Below are 18,740 nucleotides of genomic sequence, written 5' to 3' on the forward strand. Positions count from 1 at the left end.
AAATTGAATCAAATAACAATTCTAATTCCGTAGAACTACAATAGCGAGTGAGAATTGACATTGATTAATACCCTCGTCTCTTGAATCGCTGTCCTCTGCAGCCTTTTTCTACAAGGGGGCCTTGCGATTTTTGATAGTTTTAGAATTGAACAAAACCTGATTCAATTAATTGTAGTCGTTGATCTGACAATTTATTCAACGCCGCACGAATCACCACCCAAAAAATTAGAATTTCCGATGACCAAAGAGAAATCATCTACACTGATCAAGACCATCATAAGGATGAGATCTATTATTATAAGCGATTAAAAAGAATTTGGGGGCTTACCACTGATCAAGAAACCAGTGGTAGCCCCTACCAGTAATCACAATAGAGATCAAAGATAGAAGGATGAAGGAGAAAAAAGGGAGAACATCGAAGGAATACCCTGAAAAAAAAAAAAAAAAAAAAAAAAAAAAAAAAAAAAAAAAAAAAAACACCCTCTCAAGGAGAAACCTAGTGAAAAAACTATAAGAGAGAGTTTGATATGTAGATTAGGGTTACACTTAGTGCCCTTTGGCTAATCCAACCTTTGTTGGTCATGAAAGAGCACATCAAAATATTAAAATTGGATGGCAACAAAGAGGCCTGTTTACGACGAGCAATCATAATATGTAAAAATGAGACACCCCAGGAATAGGATGATATTGGGTTCCCATCCGAAGATTATATCATAAGAGCACAGCTACAATGGTATGTAATTGCATAACATAAAGATCATATGGATGCAACTCATGCACGTACAACTATGATTTTACTTTCTACTTCCCCACAATTTAAGTCATCTAGAGGGTTATGATTTAAAACTGCAAGTAATAAACAAAACATTATTGTCCCTCTAGATTGCAGGGGATTGTGAGATCCATGACAAGAATGCCAACTTTGAATTTGATCAAAGTATCGTATATGGAGGCTGCCAAGACTGGTGCCTTGGTGAACTACATTGTGTCAAACTCTACAGGAAAAAAAGCTTTACAGAGTGAGAAGTTAGATCAAACCTTAGAAGAAACAGCCAGTCTAAAAAACACTATTCAAAATTTGAAACCAGGAAATCATTTAATTTAGATATGCAATCCAATAAAACACTCACTAAAATCTCAATTAGTGTACCGAGAACAACAGCACAAAACAAAACCACAACAAAAGAAAATAACAAGCTGCTTAATAGTTTGCAACATTTAACCTCCAAGGCTGCTGCAACAGAGGTTGGAGTACTGAAAATTAGAGCAAAAAACTTTTTGAAAACAAATGAAAATGACAAGCTGCTAAAGAGTTTGCAACAATGGTTATAAACCACTAAGGCGGCGACACCAACATCCCAGTCTCCAGATTTGATGCCATTACCCTTCTCTCTAATTGATATCCCCATGAACATGCCTCGATCATAAACCACTAGGGCGGCCCACACCTACATCCCAGTCTCTGTCTGACATCTGCATGAGCATACCTCATCCTCGGATCCTGTGAATTTTCAGGAAAAGCATGAGCACCTTTCACAATTATTTTGCTTACTCTGCTGACTTTATCTAGATATAACACACTATTCAATATGCCCATAAACTAACCAGCCAGATATGAAGATTTTGATACAAAACAGACTATAACAAAAGATGACTCTTCTATATATATTAATAAACAGCAAAGAGTCAACATATAACTTAGGCAACTTCCTGTATCCAACAAGCTATAGCATTTTTAAACAGACTCATACATGCCACACGGCCCAGACATACTCATTACTTCATAGTAACATCATAGATGTAGTTAGGTGCCTGAATTATCTCTGTTCCCTTAGAAGGAAACTGGAAAAGAGCTGTAAAATACAGAACACTTAAAAAAACCACTTGAAAGGAAACAACTGTAGTGTTCATCATAATACAAACTAAAACGGGAAGATAATTTTTTGATATTGATCAGAATTTTTTCAGGATGGGGAAAGTAAGCTACTGATATATTTCTAGTTTTCAAATGCAACAATGAAAGAATCTGGTTTGGCTAAAGACATCACATGCTTGCTTCAAAAAGTCTAGGATCTCTAAAATTGAATCTTAATATACATACATAGTACGAATGTGCTTTCCCAACAAAAAACTTAGATGGATGCACATACTACTTCAGCATAACATTTGACTAATTCTAGTATGCAGCTAGAAAAACAGCTATTAAATATCATAAACCAAGATGTTTCTGCTAAATTTCTAGTTTATAAGTTACAACAATCAAAGTAACATAAGATGACAAACAGCTATTAAATATCATAAATCAAGATGTTTATAAGTTGTATTCAGACTATTCACATCAACAGGTAAGTACACCCACACATAAAACTAAGTATTTGCAATGGAACAAGACAAGAATGGATCCAGAGACTACAGAGTACAGACATATAAGTAACATAAGATGATGAAATGACATATCATTATGTCCTAGAGAGAACACCCAGCTGTTTATAATACTAACCCACCCAGTTGCCAAAAATGGTCATGAACAGAAAGTTCTCATATGCACATGAATTTCAGTGAATCAACCTGATGTAATTTAGTAATTTACCACATGTCCGTACTCTAATAATACAAATTAATACTGCAGCTAACAACCATTGTCAGTTTGTCACACTGCATTTGTAAGATGCCAAGGAAAATAAGGTCAAAGGAAAGACATAAATATATTTCTTACCTTACTAAGAAATGGGGAAATCAAAAGTGGACTAGGTCATGAGGGCTAAACAGCATGCAAAAGCTGAACATGCGTTTTTCAAAGTGTTTTTATCACCCTTTTTCTTAACTTTTAAGCAATATTTAGTCTTTTGAATTCTAAGAGACTGGTTCAACAGCATAAGCATCCTCATTATACAAGAGTTTCACATCATTATCTCAAGTTACTAGTTAACCCTTAGCTAACAGTAACAAACTGGTCAATTCTTCTCCTTACCATTTCAGAGATACATTCATAATTAATTGTAAGAAATCAACCAATCAATACTTCGTGCCCAACTGGAACACTGTGGAAAGGGTAAATACAGAAAGAAATGCAACAACAGCTGCAGCACACAGCACATAGTTATCATAGGTCTGGCAATACACCAGGCACAACTTATGACTTATAGATGTAGAACACAACACTGATCCAACCACAGCTTGCATAAATCCGAGAAAATGAGATTTAAGAGACTATACAAACTACAAGGTTAATCCAGAACAAGTCGGCCAAATAATGTGACCTTTGTTCATTTTCTGTGATGTCAAAAAGTGTATCACCTTACGACAAAATAATTCCTCTAGTGATAGTTCATTCATTGATGCATGGGCAGCAATTTATTTGTTTCAACCGAAAAAGAAACTTTATCTGAACATTTATTGCCTCTAATAAATTTGAAATTAAAGTATTTTGCAATTCAAACCTCAGCAATAAGGTTCAGCCTTTCAATACAACAATAAGCACCAAGATTGGTAAGTAATAACAGTGAATCAAATTATTACTTTCTGCATTGCAAAAGCAAGAGGGTAAATAGTAACCAAGATGCTGAATCACTATAGAATTTATGAAAAACTCTTATCTCAAGATATCAACATAAACTAAGGTAAAGAAGAGCACAATGGATCTACAGTTTAGATCATTGCATAGATATTATTGATCAATTGTATGGATATTGTAAAATATATAAATTAATAAAGAAGAGGAGCAAGTGTAGTAAGTCTGGAATGTTTTCATGTAGGTCAATATCTTTTGTAGATTTTATGATTAAGCTCAACAGCTCAAGTACCTTTAAGGACAGCTTAGTTAATGAATTTTATTCCATGAAATAATTCAAATTTTACACTCCTAAATCCTAATCAATGAATTCTATTACCCAAACCCTAGAAGCAACAGAGATCCAATCTCTTCTCTCCCTTTTTTTTTTTTCAGAATCTTTTCATGGATTTTAATTTTATCGTTTTTTTTTTTTGGAATCTTTTCACGGATATTATTTTATCATTAACATTGATACATGGGAAATATACAAGTTGAAAAGCCAAGGGGCAAAAATGGCAAAATTTGGGATAAAAAGGGTAAAACTGCTAATGCTGGTATTTACCCCTAAACCCACTATAGGTGTTAGTGGTTTTAGGGGTAAAACTGCTATTGGTGTTAGCTGTTATAAAATTTCGTACCAAAATATGCCATTTTTGCTCCTGATGGGGGAATCCTCTTGATACATGTTGGTCACAAACATCAACAACAAAGCATCAGTCTCAAACGATCTGAGGTTGGTTATCATAATCATCAATTCATCATAAGGAATGGTTCGGAAAAGTGAAAGAAGAGAAGTAATGAATTAAGTTAAGGAAAATAAAATAGAGAAAATGAAAACGGAAGAAAATGAGGGAAACATAAGTGAGGGCATTGTAAATTGGAAACTCAAAAAGATGAAGATATACACATAGAATTTGATGAAATCTCATAAAAGAGAGCTAAGAGAAGATTTGAAGAGAGGGAAAACACATAAGAGGTTCGAAAAGGCCTTGCAAAAGAAAATAAATAAAGTTTTCAAGCAAAATGAGAGTATACATAAGCGTCATTAGTTAATGAACCGTGTTAATACCCCTCTCTTCTCTCTAAAGACCCTATGCTCCATTGTTGAATTTTGAAGGGACTTCCATCGGTTTTTGCTAGTGGAAGCCTCAATCTTTGTATTTTGTGTGTCTTTTATAATAACTCTTCCTCTTCTAGGAGGAACATTTCTCCCTTAAAGGAAAAGGATTTTCTTCTTCATTAGGAGAATTTTTTTCGAAAAAAAGGGTTTTTCTTCCCTCTTTTGAGGGAGGATTTGTTTTTTTGTTTGATAAATTACTATAGAGTTGTTTCATGGGTAAAGATTTGTGCAGAAAAGGAGGTTAATTTTTCGATTAAAACAAGACGAATCAGGCGGAAATTTTCTTCACGACAACAACAAATCAATAGACCCCCTCGTCGAAGAAGGTTGTAAATCATAATGATGTGAAAGAGGGTATAAAGAATGTACGATTTGCGACAACAATCGCCTTAGCTAAACTGAAAAATTGTTTTGATTTGATCACGTATTTGTTAGATATATATCTCTTTGTAGATGTCAACTCTTTTTATTAATAAATCAAATTGAAAAATTGTTTTGATTAGTTCAATTGTCACGTATTTGTTAGATATATATCTCTTTGTAGATGTCATAACTTTTTATTTATAAATCAAACTTTGTTTAAAAAAAAAAAAAAACTAAAAAATTAGAGAATATACATATTTAAAGTCAAGTCATTTCCTTTGCTTAAAATTTCTCCGTCTACTCTGCGTGTCCAATGTCATATTTCCCTTGATCCCCAATAGACTCATATCACTCTTAATCACCTTCCTCCAAGAAAAAAACATTTTTTCCCTTTCCCGGATGGAATCTAGACTAAAGTTACTTATAAGTTCTAACATAATGATGTGAAAGAGGGTATAAAGAATGTACGATTTGCGACAACAATCGCCTTAGCTAAACTGAAAAATTGTTTTGATTTGATTCAATTGTCACGTATTTGTTAGATGTATATCTCTTTGTAGATGTCATATAACTTTTTATTTATAAATCAAACTTTGTTTAAAAAAATAAGAGAATATACATATTTAAAGTCAAGTCATTTCCTTTGCTTAAAATTTCTCCGTCTACTCTGCTTGTCCAACGTCATATTTCCCTTGATCCCCAATAGAATCATATCACTCTTAATCACCTTCCTCCAAGAATAACATTTTTTCCCTTTCCCGGATGGAATCTGGACTAGAGTTACTTATAAATTCTATCAGTCCACAAAGCATTCATTTATAATTGCAACCCAAAGATTTATATATATATATACCATGCTTAAATGAGAAATTGAGAATAGATCTAAAATTTAGAGCATGTGGGTAAAAAATTAGAATATAAGAATAAAAATTTAGAACACATGAATAAAAATTTAGAACACATGATTAAATATTTAGAAGATACAAGTAAAAATTTAGAATATCTATAATTTAGAACATTTTATTTAAGAATTTGAACATGTGAGTAAAAATTGAGAAAACCTGATTTAAAATTTAGAACACATGAGCAAAATTAGAACATCTAATTTAAGATTTAAAACATGTGAGTAAAAATTCACCTGACAAATACAATCACACACATTAGATCTAGCTAGATGTTTCAAGTTTATGAGACAAAGAAGAAAAGCATATATTTTAAGGAAGGATATCAGTGAGGCATGCATTAAAATTTCCTAGACATAGGGCTATAAATGCAAAATCTACACATGACCAAGAAAAACAAATTAACGTGTCCATGTAAATAAAAAAGAAAAAAAATTTACTATACATGCTAGCAGAATATAATGACTAGATCAGAGACTTCACATAAACAATCCAGACTTCACATAAACAATCCACAGGCTTGGGGGTTGGGGGGGGGGGGGGGGGGGGGGGGGGGGGGGGCTTTAATATACACCCTGATTTGGGAAGCTATGGGATTATGACATTCAGCTCATAAAATGAAACAACAAGATGAATCATAAGCAATTTAATTGTAACTTTACCAATTGATGCAAGTTCAAGAATCCAGAAAGTCAGCAAGGAAAAAGGAAGCTTACATTTAATCGAAGGCAAGTGCACCCTATCCTCGCCTCTGCATTCTTCTTCTCTTTTTTTTTTTTTTTGTTGCAGATGAGTTACACAATTGTCGTTCCCCAATAGAACCAGACTTTCCGAATAGAATTCTGCATGTGCAGCACCCACTCCACATAATATCATTCGTCCATTCCTTCTGACGCTAATTAAGCGGCTATGTTCTCCATTATCCAAGATAATTGAGTATCGTTTGGTCCACGACTCTTCCACATTATACTCTTTCATTACCCATATGTCATATTGATTCCCAGGAAGTTGATGGAACAGAAAAATAGTCTCAGGGGACCCCGCAATCTGATGATCTAAGTTAGTATTAAGTTTCCCACCTTGAGGACATGCCATTTCCACAAAAGTCTCAGCATTCAGACTAAATGACACAATACAGCACTGATTACCATCTTTGCGAGTCAAGAAATGGAGAGCGCCATTAACAAAAACCGGAACACTTAGTTGCTGCAAAGGCATAGAAAAACTAACACATCTCCATGATTTAGTACTCAAAGAGAAAATGTCAGCAGAGCATACAACGGGTTTAGTCGAAAAAGACAAAGGCCTACTGTCAACTCTCCTACTTGATGGGAAATTACGAAACCAAAAGGCAAATCCTCAAAATTTTATAGTCATTAGCTAAAGCATCAAAGCCAAACCCAAAAGAACATTTTAGGTAAGTCCGTGATGTACTACCAGATGGTTTACAATAAAGATGAGGAACCTGATAAGACTTTCTGATGGCGGGTTCCACAGAGTAAGAGGGTTGAGTTCATGAGTGCCATCCCATAAGCAGATCAACCCATCCACAGCCAACAACTGTGTAGTATTCCCCTTGAGGCTTATCGAATGGAAAATCAAATTCCCCAATTGTTTTGTTAAAAGGTCTTACAGCACTAGATCTACGCTTTTCTAATAAGATGTAGGTTTCTTTCACGCTGAAGCGCCTAGAGAGCACATTATAGTTACCAATAGATTGGTTGTTAAGCTTGTGTGAAGAAATGAAATGGGGACTACTAATCAACAAAGACCAGGATTTGCAAACAGACCTGAATCGCAGCAGAGACTTTGTAGGCAACCTCACCAGAATTTGCAGCTTCAATTCTTCTGGAATATCACTCATTTTTTATTATTTATTTTTTAATTATGAGGAATCAAGGAGAATGGTGGTGTAGATGAAACCAAAATCAGATTTGAAAAAGTGAGAGAACAGTTGCAGAATATAGGAAGATGGGCTATGCATTTATAGGTGGCCTAGCCAAGGCACAAAAACTACTACATACAGAAATTGAAAGGATGATTGGCATTCTGAAAACCTAGTCCACAATGTTTTTTGACTTTGACCATCAAGGTTACTTTTACATTAAAACGTATCAAGATGAATCGAATCCCAAATGATACAGCCCATATTAAGTGAATGTGCATATACAATTCATTTGTCAGAATGGAAATGAATCATTTCTAGTAGAAAGAATCCTCCACATTGATTTCTTACTTTTTAGGCATTTATAAAGCCAGAGCTGTAATCAAATTGATCACATTATATCACTTATGGCCTAATTTGGTAAAGAGCTTTTAAGGAGCTTTTAGCTTATTGAGGCTTACTAGTTTTGACCAAACGAAAAAAGCTAATTTGAGTGTTTAGTAAATAGCTTTTTGGGCTTAAAAGTTCTTAATAAAAAAAACCTTATAAGAAATGAGCTTTTTACATTAGCTTATTGAACATTTAGTTTTTTAGTTATTACATACACAAAAAGGATAATAAATAACAACTATTTACCAAACATTTCTATAAAACCAATTAGTCAAACCACATAATACAATCGGCTAGTCAAGCCTGTTAATATAACCACGCAACCAGCTATATCAATCAACTACCAGCTAATTACCAAACAGGGGCATTAAATATTATTTATGTGGAAAAAAAAAATAGTGTACCACGTAGATATTTTATCCTTTTTTTTTTTTAATTTTTTTTACTGGTGTCATATTAATGATATACTTTCTACGTTTACCTTTAGTTACAACATTTTGCTTTTCACTCTTGCCGATGAATAGTTTTGACCATTCATATCTTAAAATATAGATAAGTAAAAAAAACATAAAAATAAATAAAAATAAAAAAATAAAAAAAAATGGATATTGTGAAAATATAAATACAGACAAATCAAACAAGATCTCACATGACTATATTTTGCCCAACACATAAATTAATAAATCAGTTTAATTGTAAGAAGGTGAATAATGTAAATTTTTAAGTGTTGCAAGGACTTGCAACTAAAAGTGAATGGAGGAAGTACTTAATAAGAACTAAATGCTCCAAACAAATAATAAAATTGACAATACTAAAACAGGGAGGAACATCAAGAACGGGGTATATGCATAATCTTATTTAAGACATATATTTAAAGAAAAATATAAAAGTCTATAACTTACATCTTAAAGAGGCTATAGGTAACAGTTCTAAACCTGATTCTCTATATACACTTCCATTTATTTTTCCAATAGGCCATTTTAATTAGTGTATATTTAGGATGCGCTTATATATCACCACAACAAAGCTTTGAAAGAATAAGTCAAATAAGACGCATGGAGAATGAACACTGATGAAGTTGCTTGACGAACTTATATAAGCACATATCTAGCATTAAATAGATGGATTTCAATAAGTGCAAATCAAGGATGTGCTTGTTTTTCACCACAACAAAGTTCTGGAGAATGACTTATGACTCAAATAAGAAGCATATAAACAACGAAAACAAATAGAGTAAGTTGAAGAGCTTATCTAAGGCCCTATTATGTTCACCTTATTTCCACTTATTTCAGGGTTAATAAGTTGAGATAAGATAAGAGTTGAGATAAGTTGTGATAAGGGTTAATCAGGGCTACCCAAGTTTAATTTATAACTAAAATAAGTTAAGATAAGTTCTAGAAAATATCAGATAAGTAATCAGGTGAATAGAATGCACCCTAAGTAGACATCTAGCATAACATAAATGGATTTTTTTCTATATACAAGGTGTTTCTTGTGAGCTACACACCTTTGTCCTTCCCATCTCTTTAATGAGAAATAATGGTATTTGTTGCTGATCTGTTTAGACCATAAGTACAGTTATGAATGTATCCAAAAACAATGAAATTATATTTTCAAATTTACACAAGTAACTAAATAAGCTCAATTCAAGCAAAATAAGCAAGCTAGGTACTGGCAGAATTTTGATAATTTGATTCATTTGGGATCAGATAATTCTAAAACCCTTCACCAGCCAGCCCCGATACATAAGTATAGAGCTTGATTATTGAACATAGCCAATGAGGTTAAAACTGCATGATGACAGATCAGTTGGGAAGAACAACTCCCAAAGAGGTTCACAAATTTACATAGTTTCAAGAACGTGTTACGTATTTGTGTTTGAATCAGACTGAATCACATTAGACCAGACTTGATTCAGATCACACCACACCATCACTTATTTCAGTTAACATATTTGTAAATATCGTTAATTGCATATTAAGCAACAAAACAATATATAAAGTAGATATTTGGAAAACTTACATAGAGACAAAACTAACAAGATCCCACATGATAATATATTTTCTAAGAATTTTTTGTAAAAATACAGTCAAAGTCTAGTCCAAGCAGGAGAAAGAGCCACGGCCATTCTTTGATCTCACTTCTGTAATGATGGCAGCCTACAGCTTGGCCTAAAGGGGAACACAGCTCAGTAGAGTTCCTATAAGCTATAACCCAACCCATTTAGCTAAATGCTATTATAACATCCACTAATCTAATAGAAATTTTAATAAGGATTTTGCTAATGGTAATAAGTTGATAAGATATAGCAAAAACACAGACCACTCACTGTTATTAAATGTTTCATATTTCATATCTTTGGTTACATATAAAGCTCCCCAAAAATCAGAACCTAAAAAATAGGTTAAATAAATAAAAAAATATTTTTAAAAAATCAGTGTATTTGAATTTTATGCATTAAGAGACACAAGCTTTGCCTTTATCACAGTCTAACTTATTATAATCGGTCTTTGTTCTATACAGTGTTTCACCTATCACATCTGTTGAGCCTAAAAAGTGAATTGCAACCATGTTCTTCAGAAACTATTCAGTAATACCAATTACAATTACAGGTACACAGATTGGGGGCAAGTCAGGTATACCAAATTTAAGAGCTTTAGGCTAGCTTTGAAACAAACGAGGCAGATACACAAAGTTAGATCAAAAGCAAGTGAGCAAATCTTCTGGGAATAGAATCAAAACAGGAAAGTGTGTTATAAGAAGGTAGCTATTGTTGCAGTGTCTGAAGTAAACTGATAATTCAAAGTTTCACAAGGCTACAAGTCTTATGACACAGGAGCAGAATCCTCTAAAAAGCCAAGGTTGCTATGCTATTCTGCATTAATCATTAATAATTTAATTTCCTTTCCACTTCTTTCAGCCTAATCTTTTTTACTTGATTTATACCTTAATATATCTTTTCCTTACTAAAGATTAAAAGAGGGACTTTCGAAGAAGTGCCGGAAGAAAGAACTTTCCTTTTAATATTAGGAAACTCCAGATTAAGGCTTTGTCAACAACACATTCAAATTAAAATGAAAGTCCTACTTTAGATGATATGCCTCGCTGAGCTCTCTCTTGGGCTGTGAGAGCAGCGAGAAAGAAGTTGAGCTACCTTGCATATACTAAGGATGGACCTATATTAAATTCTGATAAAATATACGCATCTTTCAAAGTATATCAAATATGTCATTACCTCAGCAACTGCAGCAAATATGTTCTCTGGCACGGGAGATAAGACGCCAGATTATTTAGGAAATCGATCAAACAATTCTGACTAAATGCTTCCTGGTTTAAATATGAAATGATAGACAAACACAGGGAAAGAATTGTAAGTAATCCCAGTATGCCAAAACGGCAATCAGCACAGGTCTGACGAGTATATCAACCCTTTCAAAACTTATAGGCAACTATCCTGAACGACTCTGAATATAGTCACATAAGCAGCTCAAAGATTATCCAAATGTAACAAATCTTACTAGTATTCAAGAACATAAAAAGAAAGAAAGAAATATCCCCGTTCAAAAACCAAGATTTGAAATTCATTATAAACAATAAGGAAACTTTCACTGAGATAGTTTGAGATTTTCTTAATTACATTGAAGTAGCCGATTTGATAACTACATTGAATTGGCCTATTCTACCACTTTTTATGAAATTGTTTCCAGCTTCTGTAAATAATAAATTGCTAATATACTCTTATTTTTCACATACAATACCAAAAAGTCTATTAAGGAAATAACAATTTCATTGTACAAATCTAATTCATTAGTTTAATACTAGTAAGTGTGAAGTCTAACCTGTGTAATACACTTATATTCACAACTAGGTGATATATGTGAACTCATACTCAAAAAGCTTGACATATAAGTACAAAACAAGCAACAAGATTCATTCATAAGCTTGTCAATTACGAATTTTTGATTTAAATTTGCAGAAAATCAAAGGAGAACAGAAAACACACAACCTTTTGTCTTTAGCTGCAACCCCATCTCTCTAAACACCCATCTGAATTCATGGATTAATCTGGAAAATGGCAATGTAAAAATCAATTAGTATTCAAAAAAAGTTAAGCAATGAAAGAAAATTATAAGACAACCATTGATTTACCTGAGAGCCGGTGTGTATACAGGATTCGGTTATTGGAAAAGGGTTGAATAATTTGCTGATAAATTCATCTAAAAATGCTAATTTGATCCTCAAATTCTCGAGTTTTGGAAAGAGAAATGTTCGAAAGGAGGAGGCCCTCTTATGGGTTTTGTTCTTGTGTAGTGTTGTTTCAATTTTTTGAAGTGTTGATGAATTTGATGACTGATGAGGGTGAAAGCACAACCGAAGGAGGTGATAGAATATTGGTCGGTTTCTAGAAATAAGGGGTCGTTTGGTTTCAAGGAAGTACAAATTCTCATGAAATTTCAATTTAAGTTTGTTTGGGTAAGAGAATCAGCATTTACAAGGATGCTATAATGAGGAAGTAAGAAGGGAGTGTTGTGAGACAAAATAAAATGTCTCACAACTATTAAAAAATTAAAAAGGTACAATGAAGAGAGAGAAATGTGAAGAGAGATAGGAAGAGTGAAAAAGGTAGTGTGGGCTCCACTTCACGTGCAAAACGGACAAAAATTTGACAGGACCACTACCACTGAGTCTATATTTTGTTCAACTGAAACTCTAGTTGAATCTTTTTGAGTACCACTAAGACTATATTTTATACCACTGGGAGTGTATTTTGTACCACTGAAGTTCTAGTGGTATGATTTAAGAGCTCAATAAGACATCTCTAAAATGACGTCTGAAATGCCTATATTACCCTTGTGAGACATAATTTATTTGTCTCACAACCCTCCGTTTGGAACACCTCATGCTATAATGCTTTCCCAATTTCTCTCTCCTTTCCTTCATTTGACACATCACACTCTCTTTTTTCCACATCACTTTTCACTATCTCCAACCATTTACTTATCATCTTTCTTAAATATTTCCTACATCAATGAATATCCTTTTCCATTTTCTCTCTCCTATTTACATATACCCCACTATATATTCTCACTCCTATTTATACACTTAATTATTATTAAAGTTTGTAAAATATGTTTATTATTATTATTTTATTATTATTATTATTATTAATTAAACAAAAATACGTCAACTAATACATTTTCACATTAATATAAAAAATTAAAATATGAAATACATGAATTAAAACACATGAATTAAAAATATGAAATACACGGATGAAAATAAGCAACGAAAATAACATACATAATTTAAAATTATTAAAATGCTAATTTTCAACCGAGCTCCTTGAGCTTGAAATTGTGAAATATTATTGACATTTATTGGTCTTGATTGACTACGAAACCATTGCAAAGCAGCTTGAAAATGAGGATTTTGTAATAAATTTGGATCAAAAGGAGGATTATTTGGATTATATTGAAAGTTTGGATTATTTGGAAAATTCATATTATTCCCGTAATTTGAATTATTATGATCCATATTGAAGGGTATTTGAAATTGAAAGTGAAATGAAGAAAAAAAAATTTTGTTTGAGTGATATTAGATTTTTTCCACAATAAAAAATGAAAGTATGTGAAAATATGGAAAAACTATACTCATTTTATAGAGCAAAAAATTTTATGACCGTTGATGTTTTTGGTTTTTTGAAATATATTACCGTCAATAAATTATAGGCGTTTTAGAGATTTAAGTCACAAAAATTATGTGACCTTTTAACTTGTGACAAGTGTCACCTTTTAACTTGTGCTTTTGGTTTTCTGAAATCAAAATTGTTGCCGTTGCTTTGGCATTTTCCGCCAAACAATCACTTCTCTTTTTTTTTTCTTTTTCTGTTTTTTTCGTGTTTACTTTTTGGCTCATGGGACGAGGTGTGCTTTCCTTTCCACAGAAAGGAACCGGTGGTTTCCTAATGATGACAGGATCCTTTTAGCAAACCCAACATCAATAAGGAAGTTGAAAAGGAAGGAAAATGACACCTAAAAGGATTATAATCCTTGTGAATGTTGATGCTCTAAGAATGGAGGAAGTAAATTTCCATGGAATTTCAACTTACTAAGGGGGTAAGGTAAGTGAATTCTCATAGTAGGAAGTCAAAATTCTCATGAATTTTCAATGCCCCCATTTTCAGGTTTTTGTGTCAACCAAACAAGAGGTTAAATATGAAATTCTTAGGAATTTTGACTTCCCAACAAATATTTAGCCAACCAAACAAGGCCTAGGTTGGATGTTTGTTTGAGAATTGAGAAAGTACAAGTAATTTTAGACAAATCAAAAATTTTTTTAGGAAAATAATATATGCAATTTTAAGAGCTGCAAATAAAAAGCTAAAAATGGAAAGAAAAGACAACAAATAAACATTTATTACACCAATTTACTCGTGAATTGTCGATAAACTCCCAACTTAATACTAAAAAAGGAAGTATATTAAATGCTTATATGCAGCCTTTTACCTTTTTAAAAAAAAAATAAAATTGATTTATAAATAAAAGTTATACAACATTTACAAAAATATTTAAATTTAACAAATATTCGTACATAATGGAGCTCACTTCTCTTTTTTTTTTTTTTTTTTTTTTTTTTTTTTTTTTTTTAAGGATGGAGCTCGCTTCTCTTTAGTGGGACTTTCATAGTATTATTGAAAGTTGGATGGAGAAAGTCCCACTTTGTTTTTGTTGTTATGATTATTAATATTCCCAGTTTCGGTTATTGGAGTTAGTGATGGAGCTCGCAGATGACAATGACAGCGGTAATAGCTATTGTAGTCGGTGGGTGGTGGGATGAATTAAGAAAGAGAAAGTTTAAAATAAAGGGTAAGGTGAAGTGGGAGAATAAATATGGAAGAAATACAACGTAATCTTTATGATTAATAAAATATGTTAATCTTAAGGGTAAAATTGACATTTTCATGAATTATTTAGGATATTTTTGTAAATTTACTAGGATGTTTCTTAGTTTTAGCATCTTCCTTCCTCTTTCCTAGTACTTTCTCCAGCCAACTTTCTTTCTCCTCACTCCTTCTAATCTAACTTGACAAAAGCGATTCAACTTTAAAATTTTCTACCTCACTTCTTCACCACCACAACTAACATCACAATCAATCAATCATTGTCATTTGCTATCCCCTCTCCCTTCGTCATTGACATTATTTCTTTCATCATTTTCAAAAATCAACCTTTTCTGAGGGAGCTTTAATGGAGAACATAGTCACCCCTACTCTTTGGGGCTGACCATGCCTTTAATTTCACCCTTCATTCATAGGATTTTGTTTAATATCGGGGAAGGTGGGTGGAGATGGGGAAGCTTCATTGGTTTTGGTGTCGAGGAAGCTTCAACAGTGGTCGAGGTTGGGAAAACTCTAATGGAGGAAGAAGCATGAAGCGCTTTCAATGAAAAGAGTTTTGATGGTGGTGTCGATGGAGTAACGGCAAAACGGCTATTAAATCGGCTGTTATCTTCACTCATGAGGTGTCATCAAGTAATGTTATTCAATAATTTAGTAATGCCATTATATTGATGAATTTTGTCAATCATAAAGATTAATTGGGGCTGGCTTGCAAATATGAATAAAGGCATAAGGGTCCGTTCACACATAATGTTGGCATATCCATAAGGATAAGCTAATTTAGATGTTTGGTGACGAGCTGATTCAAAAAATTAATTTTTTAGGGTGCTTGATAAGCAACAAGATATTTACCAAATACTCTTATAAAATCAATTAGTCAAATCAGTTAATACAATTAGCTAGTTAAAATCAGCAAATACGATCCACGTAATCTTTCAATTTTTAATTATTCACCAAACACGACCTACTTCTTAAAACACTTTAGTATAAATCATAGAATGTGTATGAATATTAAAAGTGTCAAAGACTCTCCGTATCCTATATACCGATATACGACTTGGTGACTTTATCATATTGACATTTTTACTCGTAAGTAGAAGGGTCTGAAACTGACTCGATTTGACCTTACCCAAAAAAACCAAATTCAGATTTTGACTTGTATAAACGCAATAATCTAACATATTTCAACTCTGAAATACACCCGAATACCCGACTTGATCTATTCGAACCTAATCCACGTACCCAATTGACACATTTACTTGTAAGAATGATCAATATTGTCAAAAAAAACCTTTTAAAAGCACCATTTTGCGAAAAAAACCTTTTAAAAGCTTTTTGGTAAAAAAAAAAAAAAACACCACGTTCATTATTTTTGCGAGAGGAAACCCATTTCCTTAATTATCCTCTAATCAACTTAATTAGACTCTAATTTCCACCCATTTCTTCTAATTAACCTCTAACCCACCCAATTACTTAATAATTAGATTACTTAAAAAAAAAAAACCACCACCCCAACCACCAACCAACCACCCTTTCCCCTTCTTCCTCCCTTTCCCCCTCCCTTGGAAGTAACCCCCTCACCCACCGGACCGCCACCCAGATCTCGGCACCTTCGGCGACCTACCTCCATCGCCGGTTGACCCTCCCTTTCCCCCTAATCCCCGTTGGCAACCACCACCCCCTTCGAATTTTTGGCTCTTATTTACTCAAACATGCTCAAATCAAGTCCAAATTGATTGCAATTTGATTCTAAATCACCCTACCATTACAATATTACATACATACATAATCAAACCCAAAACAAGCATCAATTTCAAGCAAGATGCACAAAATTAAAAACCCCCAAATCAATTTTTGTAATACCCCTTATTTTTATACGTATTTTATTTAAAATAAGTATTTTGTGGGGTATTAAAATAATTTGAAATAAATTATTTATGGTATTTTAATTAATTTATAAAAGGAAAGTTTTATTTAAATTAATTATTTTATTAAGTTGGAATTTATTTTAGGAAAGTTTTATTTTAGTAAAGTTTGTTTAGGAAAGGGATTAGGAAAGAGTAAAAAGGGAAAGTTTAGGTAAGAAGGGTTTCTAGAGAAAAGGGTATAAATATTCAACATTTGGGCAAATTAAACTTTGCCAGAGTGGAGAAAATCCAAGGTAAACTTTTTCTCTCTTCTCCTTTATTTTTCTCTCTTTTTCTTTCTTTCTTTTTCCCCTTCCCCTTGTTTTCGGATCACCACCGCCGGCCACCACCACCGGTGGGCCGCCGGCTACCAGCAGCACCAACCGGCAGCAGCGGCGACCGGCAATGGCGTCGGCCTGCTATCAGGCCTTCTTCCCTTCGGAAAAAAAATTCAATCTTTGTTTTTAGTTTTTGTTTAAACCTTATCTAATTATAAATTAATTGTTTTGTGTTAAAATTATGATGATTGATATTACGTATAGTGTAATTTAATTTTCAGATTTTAATTTTAATTAAAAAGCCCCAATTTTGAAACCCTAGATTCATAAATAATTAATTATTGAAGGATTATGATTTAGGGTGGTTTAAACCTTTAATTTAAGTGTTTTAAAGCCTAATTACAATAAGTTTATATTAATATGTATTGCTGGAATTTTTTATAGTATACTAAAAATCAAGTTTCTTTAAGGAATTACCCATTAATTGGGATAAAAGTATGAGGTTTTAAATAAAATTTCAGCTTATTCTAATTAAATTATGAGTGGTTTAGTAAGAGTATATATTGCTGGAAATTTGTGTAGAGTGGATTTTAATACTCTATTATTATTTTAAATTGTAGGAGACTTTGAAGTGGGTGATTTCTATTAGTCGTGGCGATATTAAGATCGTATTCAAGGTACGTTCGCTTACTTAGCATATTTTTGATGATGTAGTAGCATACTAAATGTGATTAATTAATTCCAAATAGTATCATGTTAGATTATGATTGGAAATTGTAATTTGGTTGTTATTGGTGATTGAATTATGAAGAAATTTAATTGTGATTGATTATTGATTGGAAATAATCGTTTGGTATATTGATTATGAACCACACTTTTATTTATGGCATGATAAAAAGCATGTTTAATTAAACTAAATGTTTAATTTGGTTGGAATATTAAAAGGGAATTTTATATTGGTTCATATAATTTTTATTGATGCTATAAGCATGGGAAAGGAGCTATGTAAGTGTCTTGTACACGAGGAATAAATTGTATGTTGGTGCCTTAGTGCACTTAAGGTGTTTTAAACACCGAGGGATAGGATTTTTGGCGCATTAAGCGTTTAAGGTGTCTTTGACACCGAGTTAGATTTAAAAAGGGTTCAACATTAAATATTATGTGGTCACTAATTATTCAAGAATTAAATTGGAGTGTTTAGTTGTTTGAATAATTATAATGTTTGATGTTATTATGAATTGAGAGTCATCACCAAGTTTAATAATATGTAAAGAACGTAAAGTGAAAGAGATTACGCACCAAAACTCTTGGAATGTATATACCTTGAGTATGAACATATGGGGGGAGTTATGCGACTTTATATTTGACCATAACTTCTACTGGGAGTACAAGACGCTGTATTTTCCTTTTTATTATGCACAAGAATTCCGCCACTTACAAGTGG

At 32.8% G+C, this 18,740-nt stretch overlaps 1 pseudogene across 1 annotated transcript; it reads right to left on the reverse strand.

The window, feature by feature from the left end:
• Positions 1-1,185: 1,185 nt before the first annotated feature.
• On the reverse strand, positions 1,186-11,420 carry LOC145587447 (F-box protein At3g07870-like; annotated as a pseudogene). The gene is made up of 2 exons (XR_014101268.1): positions 6,655-11,420; positions 1,186-1,501 (listed from the first exon to the last, which is right to left on the reverse strand). The product of XR_014101268.1 is annotated as an F-box protein At3g07870-like (transcript).
• Between the last annotated feature and the right edge of the window lie 7,320 nt (positions 11,421-18,740).

Source organism: Chenopodium album, chromosome 17 (genome assembly GCF_948465745.1).
Source record: "Chenopodium album chromosome 17, dcCheAlbu1.1, whole genome shotgun sequence".
Taxonomy (NCBI): Eukaryota; Viridiplantae; Streptophyta; class Magnoliopsida; order Caryophyllales; family Amaranthaceae; genus Chenopodium; species Chenopodium album.